This window comes from Drosophila willistoni (genome assembly GCF_018902025.1).
Source record: "Drosophila willistoni isolate 14030-0811.24 chromosome XL unlocalized genomic scaffold, UCI_dwil_1.1 Seg141, whole genome shotgun sequence".
In the NCBI taxonomy this organism is placed as follows: domain Eukaryota; kingdom Metazoa; phylum Arthropoda; class Insecta; order Diptera; family Drosophilidae; genus Drosophila; species Drosophila willistoni.
This window is the reverse complement of record NW_025814052.1, coordinates 10634095-10650563: the sequence shown is the minus strand read 5'-3', so window position 1 is coordinate 10650563 and position 16469 is coordinate 10634095. Positions and strand designations below refer to the sequence as shown.

The window sequence follows — 16469 nt, the reverse complement described above, 5'->3', positions numbered from 1 at the left end:
ATCAGCTGTTCCCTGTAAGACAACAGCGACTCAACACTATCATTTGCGAGTATGTTAATTTTAACAGTATCAATTGCGAGCCTGTTAAATTTAACAGAATCATTTGCGGGCTGGCAAATTTAACAGAACCATTTGCGAGCTAACATATAGCGGTACTTTAGGTGTAAGCGAAAAAAAAAACAAAAAATAAAAAAATTTCCTTAATGAATCAAAGTAAATCAAATGATCTGAGAAAAGTTTATTGTGCAATTGTAACAACTAGTTAGAGGTTAGTTGCAAAATTAATATAAAAGGAATATAAAAAGTGAAGTTGCACAAAATGATTGCAAAATGTTCGAAATGAATTCGCGCGCCTTAAGTATAAATTAATTATAAATATAATCAGTTAAACAGTGCATTTTTTTGTTGTTCTTGTTTACCGTTAATGGCGGCTGCTTTAAGCCAAGTGAAGAAACCAGCAGCAACAATGAGAGTTTGTGGTTATTGTAAACCAGCAATAAGTTTATTTATTTAGTTTATTTTTTTTGTTTTTGCATTTGTTGCTGTTTTGTCTGTGTGTGTGAGTGTGTGTTCCGTGTTGTTGTTGTGAAAAAGGAAAAAGGAAGAAGCAAGACAACAACTAAAAAACAGGGTGTGTTCCAGGCGGCAAAGCGAGAAAAAAACACCAGAGGAAAAGAAACAGGGGGAGAAGGTGGTAAGTTAATGTCCTGTCAATGCCAGGGTGAAAGGGCAGCGCGGGTGTAAGAGAGAGAGAGAGAGAAAGCTAGAGAAAAAAACTATTCAGATGAAAACAACCCACCAAATAATTTAATAAAAACTAAACAATAATATTTTGTCATGTATTGTGGCTCCTGAATTTGTGTACTCTTTTTTGTTTGTCGTACTGGAAAATCAATAAAATTTCACTGCTCAGTAACAAACAGTGTGAAAAAAAACAACTAGAAAACGCAATTTTGTTTAATAAATTTAAATTTATTTTGCGTGCTTAATGTAAATAAAAGAAATAAACAATTGTGGCCACTGAGAAAATACGTTAGAAAAGGCGAGAAACGGACAGACAGAGAGAGTGAGAGAGAGTAAGTGATAGACAGAGAGGGAGTGTTTGGGTTCGCCGGGTGTGTGGGTTAGCAGGAGTGGTAAGTGAAGAGAGGAGGGAGGGGTAACGGTAGATAATCTTTATTGTTACCCGTTGTTTGCGTGTTTAATTAGTTTAACAAAATCATGATAATAAGGCCATTTTTTTGTTTATATACATATATATTAAACAGGAACAAAACCATTCTGGAATGCATATTAAATATTTAGTTAAACCAAACTAACCATCTTGCTAATATGTTAGGTTCATGCTGTTAATTTTTATAAACAATTTTGTAGTTTAACATCGGGAAATAGGACCTACTTATTTAAGTTTACTTTTTATTATAGGAGCCTTTCCTAGATTCGAAGGCTAGAAGGACATTCTGCAACTCTAGCCCTAGGGCGGGTGGGGGGTGTTAGTTCCCCTCCCTAACTACGCTCTTGCACTCACACAGACACGTTAGATAAGAAGATAATAAAAATTAGCAAGTTAAATAAAGTTATCTAACAGTATCATCTCCCCGAATACAATCAGCTGATGCTGTTTTTTTTTTGTTTTTGGTTTTGTTTTGTTTTCTGATAAGTACCTAATGGGGGACAATCAACTGGCACTCTCTTCTCTCTCCTTCCTCTCCTCCTTATTCCATCACATACAAATGATTTGAAACTAAATGTTTTTGGTCCTTGCCCCCCAAATTAAACTCCTAGTAGTTACGGCTATATTAGGGGATATGTATTAATACAGTGAGCAGAATACACATACACACACATACTATGTATGTATGTATGTATATACACAGTGAAAGCCCTCGTGGGCGGAAAGCTATCCGTCTGAACGGGTTTTGTATGAAATCCATGCTTTCGGGAACGTTAAATTCGTCCGAGTAAGAGATATATCCGCCTGCGAGAGCTATCTGGACTAGAGCTTTCTATATGCATATACTTTCAAGTAAGCCTTTCCTTTGTCAAATTTTTCTAAACTCCCCCCCTATCCTGTTCGAAGTTCACGTAATTATTAAATGCCTCCCTCCCAGTTGATTACAAAAAGACAAAGACTGTAAAATACATGTAATGTATCTCTAAATTATAAAGATTTTTTTCTAGTGTCTAGCGTGACAATTACATACATTCCAAATAAACAAAAATTTCTACCGAAAATGTGTTATTCAAGGGACGGGACATATGTATTACATCATAACTATGACTCTCCCTTTCGCTCTCCTTTATACTCTGTGTGATTGCTTCTAATCTAAATATTTCTAAGAAACACTCACAATATTTTGCAGCTGAAGCTTAATTTTTGTAACTTTACTGATTGCATAAGTTTTTTTTTCCCGATTCGTAAGCCTTTTTTTGTTTTTTGTTTTATTTAGAGCTTCTTATTCGTCATGCTTGACTAACTTCCTTTGCCCCAAAAACAAAATTCTTTTTTTTTTTTTTTTTTTTGGCCTGAGCATCATGACTCACGCATTTCATTCAATTGTGAGTCACGCAAAGAAGTTAGGTTCCTCTGTATGTCCTTGAGGGAGATAAAAATCTTGAATGTCCATTTAATATCAGAACAACAATAACAAAAACTGCGTATTCCTCCTTTTTATTAGAGCTAAAATGTTGTCATGGTGGGCGTGTCTCTGATGATGAGCTCACAGTCAAGTTTTTCTCTCTCTCTGTTGAAAGGAAGCTAAAATGCAACGGAGCTCACGAACTTGACATTGAACTTGGCCGATGGCTACTTCACTTTTCGATTGTTTTTCTTTCTTTGTGGTCACCCACCAAACCGGTTGCAAGTGGCGCTAAAAAAAAAAACTCAACAGTTAACAAAGCCTTGAAAAGTCAGAAATGAAATGATATGAAGCATTGCATAATCGATTCAAATCTAATGATTGAAATCCTACAAATATTTTATTTTTGGTTTTAGCCTTAAATAACTGTGTTATACGAAAAGTATTCAATATAATCGGCTTGGCTTGGTCTTGCGTATATGCATACATATGTACATACATATGTATGTATGTATCTCTTTTGCGTTTCAGTAGAACGTGCTTTTGGCGATCTCTGTTGTTGTTGTGTTTCGGTGTGGTGTGGGAATCAAAGAAAAGATTGCACAAAAAACATATATTTTTTGTAGTATGGATACGAAAATACCCTGTACCTGTACCAATGGTTTTGAACTTAAAACCTGCACGGTTTTTTGAATACTCTTTGAATGCTGACTGAATTATTCGAAAACTCAGAAAGTTTTCGAGTCTTGGGCTTAACGACTCATGACTTATGAACAAGTTTACTGAGTCACATTTTAATGAGTGAACAAGTTGAATTACTCAGGCACTCACTCACTCACTGACTCACTTGTTCAGTTGACTCACTTGTTCAGTCTGTTCTAAGTTTAAAGTTTCCCCACTTCGAAGTGCAACGATTACAGCATCTTGCACTATAAATAGATCTTTTAAATCCATATTAGCAATTCAATTGAATTAATCAGATATGATCTTAAATGGAGTATTTTCAAAAAAAGACAGGAAAAAAATCTTTGGTATAAGTGGCCAATGACTTTAGTTCATCTACTTTTCTGAATAGTATTTGAACAAGTGAGTTGGTAAGTCAGTGGTTATTCATATATGTCGAAACCCAAACTGAATGCATAAATGAGTTCGACTACTATTCATTTTGTTCATTTAAGTATTCTGTTGCATTCATTTCACCTCAATACAATTGCATTCATTCAATTCTTTTTAGTTTTAAGCCTCATTTAGTTGATTCGTGAGACTGAATGACTAATGTTTCAATTGGAATTCTCTCTCTATCTCTCTTGCCAATGCTAATATACCCAATATAAAGCTATGATCTGTCAAAGGGTGTGGAAAATAAAACCCGTTGCCCGCCTACCCGAAAAAACTGTAGCAGAAACGAGCAGCAGCAGCAGCAGCCGCCAAGATTCCCCCTCACCAGGAGGAAAGATAAAATAAAGTCACTGCCCTTTTTGGGCACGACAAAAGTGGAAAGAACGAATTTAAGAATTCCTTAAAGGCGCGTGCATGGCGTTACGCTCGATCAGAGATGGAGATGGAGACAAAGACAGAGAGAGAGAGCAAGAGAGAAAGACAGAGGCAGAGAGTAAGCCCCAAAAAGGCAAGCGAATGCGCCAGGGGGCATTCGGTAAACTGAATCTGAGAATCTGAAACTGAATTCGGAATCTAAAAATTTTTGTAAAAATGAAAAAAAAAAAATGAATTTATCGCTTTACGGTTTGGTAGTTGTTGTTGTTGCTGTCGTTGTTGTTGTTGTTGTTGTTGTTGCTGTTTCATGTGATGTGTGTTTATCAAACACGAAACTCATCTGATTTGCTTAGCCAGCAAAAAAAAAAACACATAGAAGTCCAAAAGCATTGAAAAAAAAAAAAACAAATTAAGTGGCAAGAACCGTTTCGAAGTCAATCTAAATTTTGGAAGCAAAACATTAATTAACATAATGTTTCAGTTAATTTAGTGTGTGTGGCTAAAAATTCTTTTAACTGTAATTCAGATGAGCCAAGACACACGCAAAACAAAAAAAAAAAAAAAAAAAAAGTGACCCAAACTCATCTATTCACAAAAGTTTATTGTTCCACAAAAGTTTAGCAAAAAAATAGAACATAAAATCTCTATGCGTATCTATTGAAAATCGAACAAAAAGAACAAACAGAAAATGATGATCATAAAAAGTGTCAATCATATAAAAAGGAAGGAATATCCATTGAGACTGTGAGACTGAGACTGGGAATGGATGTAGAGCAATACTTATTGCCCCCTTACCCCTCCCTCTGCACTCATCTGTGTTTGCTTTTGTTGTTGTTGTTGTTCTTGTCATCATCCACTTGAGAAATTGCTCTCAAGTGCAAATTTAATTAACTTAATGTAAAACAAGGCAATGGACAATAAAAATACCAACAAATATATATAAACTGACATATGTATGTACATATATGTCTGTATCTAGGGTAGATCGGAACACCATGACACAATGAAAAGTTCAATTTCTCGAGAAAATAAAATCATGAATTAAAGTTAATTTCCTAGATTAGACTTATTGTTAGAGGTATATTTATATGGAAATTTTCTATCAACTCCTAAAAAAGTTAAACAAGATTAACTTTGAATGGCAGTGGTAACTCTTTATAGGCAACACCCTGTAACTAGGACTTCAAGAATTTTAAAAATTTTGTTTAGTTTTTATTCGAAAATTCCCAAAAAATATTTATCCTCGCCCATTTTATGCATGGCTAACAGTTTAGTCAGCCCATGTCCGCATTTCAAAATTAGATTTTGAGAACGGACTAAGACTTTCCGAAAATTTCAGAAATATTCCAGCACCATTTTTTTTAAACCTTGGCCTTGGAAATCGAATTCGAAAAACTAATTATTTTACTTTTTATACCATGCGCCTAAAGGGTGAAGGGTAAAGTAACAGGCAGAAGGAAGCATTTCCGACCCCATAAGGTATATATATTCTTAATCAGGTTCAACAGCCTAGTCGATGTAGCCAAGTCCGTCCGTCCGTCCGTATAAACACGTAGATCTCGGAGCTAGAGTCACCAAACTTGGTTTCTTGGACTTCTGTAATATCTACGGTATTCAAGTTTATTTCAAAATTTTGCCACGCCCCCTTATGCCCCCGCAAATTAAATTAAATTAAATTAGAACCACCAAATTTGGTATGTCGATTTCTTAAGTATGCGTGCAGTTTATTGATATTTAACATTTTGGCCACGCCTACTTTCGCCTCTAGAGTCTAGAAAAAACCGATTGCCTCCTGCAACTTTTTGATTATCGAAACCAAACTCAGCACACTGATGAGCAAATCTAGCAAATTTTATTAAAATCGGACTAGAAACATGGAAAAAAACGAGTTTTACTAGGCGGTCCATAAAAGCGGAGCTGGCCGTAGGCTAGTGGCGGCGCTAGTGTGCTCGTGAGTTTTTGTGAGGGTGAGCGAGATAGCATATGCTATGAGGCGAATTTAACAGACATACATACATACAAATTTAAAATATTTTCACCTGGTGCATGGTATACCGAAGTCGGCAAATCGACTTAATTACTTCATTTTTATTGAAAATACTTAGTTCTGCCGTTTCTACAGTTTTTGCAATTTTCCCTCTGCTGATTTCATAGCTTTCCTTCTGTGAACTAAGTGATAATGACACATCACTTACTAATTGTCCAAGTATTTTTTAATTTAATTGAAATTTATGTAGATTTTTCAGCTGAACAAAATAGATCTTGACTATACATATGAGCCATCTATAAGGAAAGGTCAATAAATTTGTAGAAAAGATAAAATTGCAACATTTGGAATTGTCATTTCCCAGATTCTCAGAGCAGAGAGAAGCCCTACGATTGACGACCAACATGAACTCTGAAAACAAAAAGAAAGAAAACAACTTCGACTACAATAACCTCAACAAATGGGAAATGTTGTTTGCTTTGTGTCTCTATTAATTTAGCATTCAATTGAACAATGAATGCAATGCAAAACGATTTAATTAATTGTCACTGCAGATAAAGCGATAGAGAGAGAGAGAGAGAGAGAGAGGCTTTACTCTGGAATGGAACTCACATTTGGGATTTATATTTATCCCTCTCTCCCTGGAGGGAAACGAAAGACATTTAAACAATTAAAATATAACTTCTTAATGAAACTGAGCACGTGCCTTTTTTGGGGGTGGGGGGGAGTGGTAAATGGGAAACATTTTCCATTGCCTAATTTTAGTTTGTCGAGACAACAAATAAAAGAAAGATGAAATATGACCTAAATTATGTTTCAGACAGGGCTAAAAAAATAAATGCCTACACACACACACACACACACACAGACACACGAGAGTCCCACACTCACTTTGAGTAGTATCCGGAACCGGAAAATTGTCCCAGACAGAAAAACGAAGATGAGAATTAAAAAGTGCCATCGATACCATTTCAAGGCTCTCTCCCCTCTGATTTCTCATTTCCATTTTGCCTTCTTCAAGTGCCTCGAAAAGCAGGAAGCGAACTAAATATAAATCTGAAGCCACCATATGTGGATCGGTATTTGTAGAGACAGAGAGGGAGAGATAGAGGAGACGACTTCGACTAATATATACCCTTTACCAAGTGAGTGAAGTGAAGTAAAGTATTCAATCAATATACCCAATGGGATGCTGAGCATCAAGTCGAACGAAACGTCAACATGATGTCGAAGAAGGAACGCAAAAGGCGTCCATTAAATTATTACCACCAACTATTAAGGGGGAGGACTGAAAAGGAGGCGGTGGTGAGGAGCCAAGGGAAGGAGGATCAATCGATGGTACGACCAGCTAAAAATAGATTTAAAACGCCAACTGACTTGCTTTACCTTCCACGATACTTCCCAATCTCCTTCTCTCTTTCTCCTTCTCTCTGTCTCCTTTTTTTCTCTCTCTCTCTGTCTAGATGATTTTGACTGTGATCTTGTTTCAGTCCAAGCAATTCGTCTAAAACAAGGTAGTAACTTTTGGGCAATTGATTTTGATTAATTCTTTTTCTCACTCTCTCTCTCTGTGTCACATTAATGGACTTCTGTTTTCGCATCTGTATGTTATACCTATTACTCTACAGATAGTAAACAAGTCCATTCATTATGGATATACACAAACATTGACATAACCGCTAAGAGTGGTGGAAAAAGTAGTCATCGTCGTAGTCGTTGTCGCAATCTTATCGCGAGCAAATGTTTAAAGCTAAAAAATTGTTTTGCATTTTGCGTATTTCTTCGTTTTGTGTTAAATTTTTTGTTTGCCTTGCAGCTAAGCTAATGAAGGCATTTGCCTTGCCTTGGCTTGCCCTATGCTATGCCTAGGTATATGCCCATAAGGGTATGAAAAGACAACCATGCAGGACAGGACAGTTGACAGAGACGCTGTCTGTCGGTCTGTCTGTCGGCTGGCTGGCTGTCATTGACACTCCTGCCTACTACCCTCAGGTCGTGCCAAAGGATGCATTCATGCTGTGTCCTCATCAACTCTTTGGGCATCTCATCGCATCTCATCTCATCTCTCATGCAAAGCAATGACCTTTCATTCCCACACCCTCAACGCGTTGCACATTCAAGAGGGTTAATGCAACTAAACTAAAAAAGATGCGGGTCAATGGCTTCAAGCAGATGTACGCATCTACATAGGAATGGACAAATATTATGAAAATACATCCAAAAACACACAAAATAGAAGGGCAAAGAATAAACGCAACAGCTAAATGAATTGTTTTATCACATAAATGCTCTCTCTTACATTAATTTTCATTAATCAAAACCAATGACCAATCACACGAATATACTATCACACGAAATACTATAAGGTTTTCTATCGAAAACCTTATAGATATTTCGCTTAAATCGTTGTATATTTACCGATGTATAATCGTTGTTGACCGATTTCCATCCATGTTCTAACTTTCACATTGGAAAGTGATCATCCCGAAAATCATCCCGCGAAGTCTTAGTACGTCACTGCTTTCTACTGAATACTTTTATGACTGACTGTTAAAACTATAGCCTGCGGAACACCCAAAGAATATATTTATGCTTTATTCGTTTCATCCATCAAAAGCTATCCCAAGTGCTTTAAAGGGCTTGAGATTGCCTATTAGTAGTAGGGTAACAAAAACGAGTGATTGGGTCGAAATGTAAGCTTCTTTACATCTACCAATTCATACATAATGTGATGCATATGTATTAGTTCTGTGTGTGTGTGTGTGTGTGTGTATGTATACACAAATGTAGAAAAAGCAAACCACCGTAACAAATAAATATCGTTCAGCTGTCCTCTTCATTCACACACCCCCATCAAAAAAAAAAATAAATAAATATAAAGAAAACAAAAATGGCAGCAGCTGTTACTTAAAAATTTCAATTGATCTTTCAGCGAAACGATCTTGAAGTGAAACTCTATTGTTGATATATTTTAGTGTGTTCTTTAGCTTCTTCTTCTTCTTCACAATATAATAGTTAGTGAAAGTGTCCCATTAGCCAGAGCCAGAGCCAGAGAGGAGGAGGAGCACTTGACAACTCTGTGAATTGTTTTGCCATTCACAATCAATAACAATTCAATTGATTTGATTTTTATGTGATATTAATGTTTACTTCTTTCTGCTGGTTCTGTTTTTCGTTTGTAATTGTTAACAGTTTTAATTAGTTTTACGAATATTTCATTTAAAGGAAACTTCATTTTAGAAATTTATTATCAACTTGCAATTATTTGAAAGAATGATGGAGAATTATGTGGAATAGTTTTCGAAATCAAATATATCTAAGATTAAGACTAGACTAGACTAGACTAGGAGTTTTTTCAAACTTCGATCTGACAATTTTGTACAATAATTTAAATATATAGCTCATAAAATTTCAAACTTGATTATTAACATTAAGTTTAATTATTTAAAAATAGTAATTTTGTTAAATTTTGTGTGAAATTTGATAAGTATATATAGTAAAATTATATGATATTTGTAATTTAGCACACAGTTTTAGTTTATTTCTTTCGGTGACAATAAGTTGGCACTCTTTATAGTGCCCAAGTGAGAAACTTTGGTTAAATCCGGCCCTGTGTAAAGCCAGTAGTGCGATTGAAGCCGAAACTATGGCTTTATTCATTGACTCCATGTTCCCTCGATCTAAGTGTTATAGAAATTGTTGTGTTGCCCTTTGTAATTTAGAGATTTCATATCCATCGATCTAGAAATTGTAAAAATCTGACATTCCTCCGATTAAGCTTTCTTGAAGCTTTAACTAATATAGAGGAGGACTAATTATTTGTCCAGTAGTGTACGTACTTTTATGCGTGGATTACTGATGTATCATTTGAAATTTTTTTTATAAAACAATTTGTACAAACATAATATTTACTTTAGTCGTCTCGCTGTTTCTTTCTCGTTATTTACAGTTACCTCCCTTTTGTTGGTATCATGCCAAAATTAACAGTAAACTAAACAACTGCCAAGCAACTGAAAAACAACTTTAAGGTAAGTTAATACTTTATGACAAAAAAAAAAAAGATGGGGGAGAAAAATAGATAACCAACGGAAAACCAACCAGACACAAAACAACAAGAAAGAAAAAAAAAAAGAGCTTAAAGTGGAAAACAAGAAGAAGAAGTAGAAGCGACATCGAGAAGAAGCATTAAATGACATTGACAATGGGGCGAACAAGCAAAAAGAAATCCTGTCGAGTCCTTTGTAAAAAAGGGTTGGATGCCATCCAAGAAGAACAAGCTGAAGTGCGTCGGACCCAAGTGGTTGCTTGTGGGTGGTTGCTGCTTGCCTGTGGGCGTGGCAGTAGACAACAAACATCTAAGGGGTTGCATACACTTATATTATTAACACGCTTGCGGTTATTTTGATTTTTTTAAGACTTCCACGAGACGTCATGGCGTCAAGTGTTGCCTCAGCATAATTGTTGGGATCTCTCTATCTGTCTCCAACCTGTCTGGCAACCCTTGTCACCCAGGCACAAAAGTCACTTGCAAGCACAAATTTCACAAACTTCAGTGTCAAAATGAGGCCAATAATCAAGAACCCTTGACTATTTTCAATCAAGTTGTCCCATAGAAAGCAATAAAATCGAACAAAAGTATAGGAAAACGAGTGGTGAATGGGCTGGGGAATAATAGAAACCATTCGAAACCAATGTCTTCTTTGACCAAAAGTGGTTCGAAATGTTACTTATTCAAAAGTTCCCTCCATCTTCTTAATATAAGCAAAGATTTTTGGGGGGCAATGGGATAAATGGAATGCAGTAATAGATCAAGGATATTTTGACATTTTACTAGCCGAGCTGGTAAAATATTTGTATACAGTTTGGTGTTGCTTTTCGTCCTTGGTTGCTTTTCTTTTGTTTGTTGCTTTTCTTGTTTATTTGTTTGTTGTTTGTTTTTTTTTTTTTTTTTTTTTTGGTTTCAAATGTTTTGTTATACCCTTGCAGAGGGTATTATACAATGGGTCAGACGTTCGTAACGCACAGAAGGAGACGTTTCCGACCCCATAAAGTATATGTATTCTTGATCAGCATGAGAAGCTGAGTCGATATAGCCATGTCCATGTCCGCCGGCATAGCCGAAGTTAACTTCTTTGATATTTTTTTAGTTAAAACAATTTTTTTCTTTCTTTTTATTTTTATTTATTTGTTGTGTATTTTTTGTGTTTTTCTTTTTGTTTCTTTTTTCTTTATTTTTCATTTGGTATTTTCCTTTTTTTCTTTCTTTTATTTTCTTTTTCTGTTTTATTTTTCTTTTACTTTTTATCTTTCTTTTGCTATTGTCTTTTTTTTTCTTTCTTTTGTTATTTTCTTTTTTCTTTCTTTTGTTATTTTCTTTTTTTTACTTTTTTTCTTTTTTTTTTATTTTTGTTTATTTTTTTTTTCTTTTCTTTTGTTATTTTCTTTTTTCTTTTACATTTTTTTTTATACAAAAAACACATTTTTTTTCTATTTTTTGTCTCTTAAAATTTTTTTTTTTTATTTTTTTGGGATGTTTTTGTTTATTTATTATAGGCAATTAATGGTTTACTTTAATATTTCATTCTCATTTTCGTTACCTTTCTTTGTTTACTAGCTTCATCATATCTTAACATATTCTCATCAATATTCTAAAGTTTCTATCAAACTAATAAAATAAAAAAAGCATTCAACTTCCCCAAATTGCTTCGGGTGTTGCAAAGGCCCCGGCGAGATTCGAACTCACGATCTCCTGTTTACTAGACAGGCGCTTTAACCAACTAAGCCACGGCGCCTTACGTTTGCGTGACGATACAATTGTGAATAAATCTTAAAATTCCGTACGTCAAATTATGTTATGAAAGTCGATATAAGAAAAGAATTTTTGTATCTTTCTTTTTTTTTTTTGTTGTCATCTGGTCTTATCAGATAAATTATTTATATCAAATCGATGATGAAAAATATCGATGCATGTATAAATATACATGTGTAAGAATAGATAGATAAATGTTAGGAAACTACAGGAGAGAGCGAACCAGAATAAAAGGACAAACATTTGAATATCAAAAGCGAGGAAATATATGCAAAAATTTTTCAAATCATATAATCATATGTCTGATATGCATATCATACTTGATTTTAGAAAATAAATACTACATTAGTGAGGGTATCAAAAGTCTATAAATTAAAATTCCAATGATATTTCATTTTTGCAATTTCTCTCAAAAGTATGCAACACTTTCTTTTGATAATCACGTTTGTCGTTAAACTATTGTAGCTAAAAGTATGCAAAGTCTTAATTAAGTAAAGTAAAATTCCACAGAGGCGCCACAGTGACGAAATATTCAAAAACTAATTAAATTTGTGAAATTAAATGCATGAAATTAATGTGTGAGTGTATATTTGTCCATTCTATAGCTATTTGTGCTTATATCAACTTTATCATTGTTATCTTAGGCTGCAGGTGGCTTGTCATAATGATCATCATCATCATCATCATCATGATCTTTGTGGATACCGCAAAGTTCGCTTAACTTGATTACACATTATTTTGCTTGTCTCTTTCCGCTAGTTTGGGGGTAACCCGTTTTCCTCCTGCTGGATGAGATGATGGCCCCAAAAAAAGAAGTCAACGAAACAAGTTCTTTCTTGCTCCCGCTCTTTGTCGTCAGAGTCTTGCAATGTCTGCCGTGTCGTTTGCCAAATTAACTATACTGAAAATGTAAGACAAAAATGTTGCGCATAGCCAAAGAAGCAACTGTTGCAACTGCTGCAACAACTGCAGCAAACTTGCAAATGTCCAGTTAAGACCAAACAAAAAAAAAAACACCAACTACAAACGCAGTAACAAAAACCAAAACTACTGCTTTATAGTGGTTTTCGAACGTCTCTTGACCAGAAATGTGTCAACATACGAGTACATAAATAATATGAATGAAAGAAGAAAAAAAAAACTGGACAACTTGGTAATCCTCCAAAAAAATAACACACACACACACATTGTAAAGTTTATGCAATATTTCAGCTGTTTGGTTAAGAGTAGAGAATGCAAGAAGTTAGTTTTATTTTGAAATTGGAATTCATTATGAAATCTATTGTCCCACTTTTCTCTGAGCAATATCCTTAAATAAGGAACTACAGAAGCATTTCTCTACATTTTCGACTTGTAACTCAAAATTTCTTTTAACCTTTTTGCCTATGCCTATGACGTTTTCATGCACAATGTTTTAGAAAGCATTTCGTCTGGCTTTTAGTTTGGGTTAAGTAGCAAGTAAACAAAAATTGTGAGGCTCTCTAATGGTCGTTGTCGTTGTTGTTGTTGTTGTCGCTTCTGCAGCTGCTTCTGCTTCTGCTGTTGTTGTTGTTGTTGCTACTATTTTTCCAGTGCTGTAGGTCAAGGCTGGGCGCGGCGGTAGTTCCACGTTCCATCCATACGTGACTGTCTATCGGTTACATCGATGATGATGATGATGATGATGATGATGATGATGATGTTCATGTTGCTCATGATCATAATGACGATGGTGAAAGCCAAGCCAAGTCGCTGACTGACTGACTGGCTGACTGCACTGCCAAAAACTATTAAATATACTAAAAACAAAATGCTTTCAGTCTGAACTGACAAATGCTAAGGGAATGCCCGATGGAAGCTCGCCCCACCAAAATAGTTAAAGATCTGCACAATTTGATTTGTTGTTGCCGTTCGTTGTGTGTCAGCCATAACAAAAGAGTAAATCTTCTGCTTTTCATAGAGTTAGAAAGCGACGGTGGCTTCTGATGGTTCCACTGATGAAGCTGATGGAGCTGATGGAGCTGATAGAGCTGCTGGTGCTGCTGGTGCTGCTTCTGTTTCTATTTCTCTGGGAAAATGCTAACTCAGCACGTAGGACTTTTGGGAGTGGGAAATTTCATTCTCGTTGAAATTCAATTTTTTTCTTCTAATTTTTGTCTCTGCTTATATAAAATTTATAGTGTGTGTGTGTGTGTGTAGCTTGAAAAAAAGAAATCTGTGATATCATGGGAAAATTCAATTGGTCTACATACGAATTCTATATTTAGACAGTGAAGGTTTGAAAAACCGTTCCTAAGTTTCGTCACGGACAGGAACAGGTGTAAAGTCTAGACTATATGATGAATAAAATGAATAAGAACTTTCCAAAAACCAATTTCAAAAATTTCCAATGAGTAACCAAAAATGTTTTGGTATAGTTTTTTTTTCAAGCATCGTTTTCTACTTTACACTATTTAAACACTAAAAGTAGTTGAGAATTACAATTTAATGTGAAAAATTTAATGAATTGTAAGCGTTTTTATAAGACGCAAGTATAAACGTATTACCTTTAGAATATAATAGAAAAAGTTATCCATCAAGATGGCTTATATATGATATAGATTGGCTAACTTAGACATAGACCTTTATATATGTAAATACAAACTTGCATAGATTAAGATCATTTTATACACTCATAATCAGATAGAAAGCTGTAAACTTGACGATTTGAGAACCCTTCTACGATTAGAAAACAGTTTCTCAAAGATTTGTGATACCATCATGCGGTAACAAGAAAAAAAAGTAATTCCCAGTAATGATAATTATCAGTCTTAAAGAAATTTCGGTTATTTTAGTCGGTTAACTCAAAACTCCTTAATTTCATACAAACATTTGCTTGATTGTTGGATGCATTTTAATAAGTAAAGAAAAATTTAGAATATTCTTATCTCAATCCCTACCACCGCTCTTCTTTATCGTCTCCCTTTCTTTCTGTAGTGAACTTTGCCTGAATGCAAATTGTCAAGAAAAACAAATGATTGCCCAATTCTTTCAAATACCAGAAGCAGCGGTTGTTGATGTTGCTGCAGCTACTGCCACTTGATGATGATGATGATGATGATGATAATGATACTAATGATGCCCAATTTAGGTAGAAAATCGATTGCCATTAATTAAGTTGAAATGCCTAAGCCTCTAAGTTTAAGCGTGAGCCTATTCGACTGATTGCAACCATAACACACACACACATCTTTACTCACCCACGATCCTTAAATGAATAGAAAAACAACAAAAATTGAACATAAGACACAAGAAATACAAGCTAAAGTTAACTCGAAAAAACGCCAACACAAATTCAATTTGTGGCACGTAATTAAAATCAATGAACCGAAATCACAAGAAAATAAACAAAGCAAATTTTTAATGAATACATTGAAGGCAAACAAAAAAATAAAAAAAAATAAAAATATTTTGTTTAAATATTTATGATATCAAAACGAATAAGTCTTCTGAAGAAGAGGAAGCGCCTCAAGTGATGCCAAAATATAAACTGAGATAGGACAAAGAAATCGGTAATACATATAATAGAATTATTTTCCCTATATTAATTGGCAAAAAGTATTTGTACATTTAATCTAAATATAAAAAGTCTTTTGTTTCTATAATAGATCTATTTCTAGTGTGTTTTAGTTTCTGCTTGTTTGGATAAGTTGTTTTTTTTTTTTGGTTGCCTTTGTATTTCGTTTTAGCCATAAAAATCGCCCACAATTTGCCTAAATAATTCCCACCTCGGATCGTTAAACAAATTAAATGTTACGCTCTTTTAAATGTTAATCAAAACAACAGCAACAACAAAACAAATCATAAAAATGATTAAGCTAAGCGTAAAAGAGAGCGATAGACAAAGAGAGAGCGAGAGAAAAAGAGAACAAGAAGGAGAAAGAAAACAGAGCGAAAAACCACAAAAATTTTTTGGTTACCCCCTCTTTTTTTGGTATTTTTTTTATTTTTGGGGCCGGTCTCAACGCCTTTGAACATAATTTATGATCAATTTAATTTTATTTTAATTCAAATTTTATTTTCCAAACAAAAACGAACGAAATTTTTTGTTTTTTTGTGCAAAAATACCAAAATAATAAAATTAAACCCAAATACAAAAACAAAAACTAGGGATTTGATGATAATGTTGATGTTTGGAAGAGCGCAAAAGGGAGGTGGGAGGTAGGGGATGGATGAGGTGCCTCTGATGGCGAAGAAGAAGACGCAAATAAATTGATGGGAATTTCTTTTTAGTCGCTCGATTGGTTTTTTTTTTGAGATTTTTCTCTTTCTTTTATGATATACCCTAAACTTGATTTGAAGACAAAAATTGAGTATATTCAGTTGAAGATTGAGATACAAAATGTATCTTAGTTTCGCATCTGTTAACAAGGGAGTTCAGATGAACGTCTTCTTGACAGATTCAATTACAATATAAAATGAGATTCTATATATGTAAGTATGGTTTATGTAGCTTAAATCAGTGGCTTATAGACTTGCAGGGTATATCCATGTCGTTCCATTACCTAACCTACGACATTTTTGTTTTAATGTAGTTGTTGTTGTTGTTGTTGTTGCTGATATTGATGGAGGGCTGCCGGTC

General features: G+C 34.5%; 1 non-coding gene across 1 annotated transcript; it reads right to left on the bottom strand.

The window, feature by feature from the left end:
* Positions 1 to 11778: 11778 nt before the first annotated feature.
* Positions 11779 to 11852, bottom strand: Trnat-agu. Its single transcript has one exon. It is a non-coding gene; the product is annotated as a tRNA-Thr (tRNA).
* Positions 11853 to 16469: the final 4617 nt, after the last annotated feature.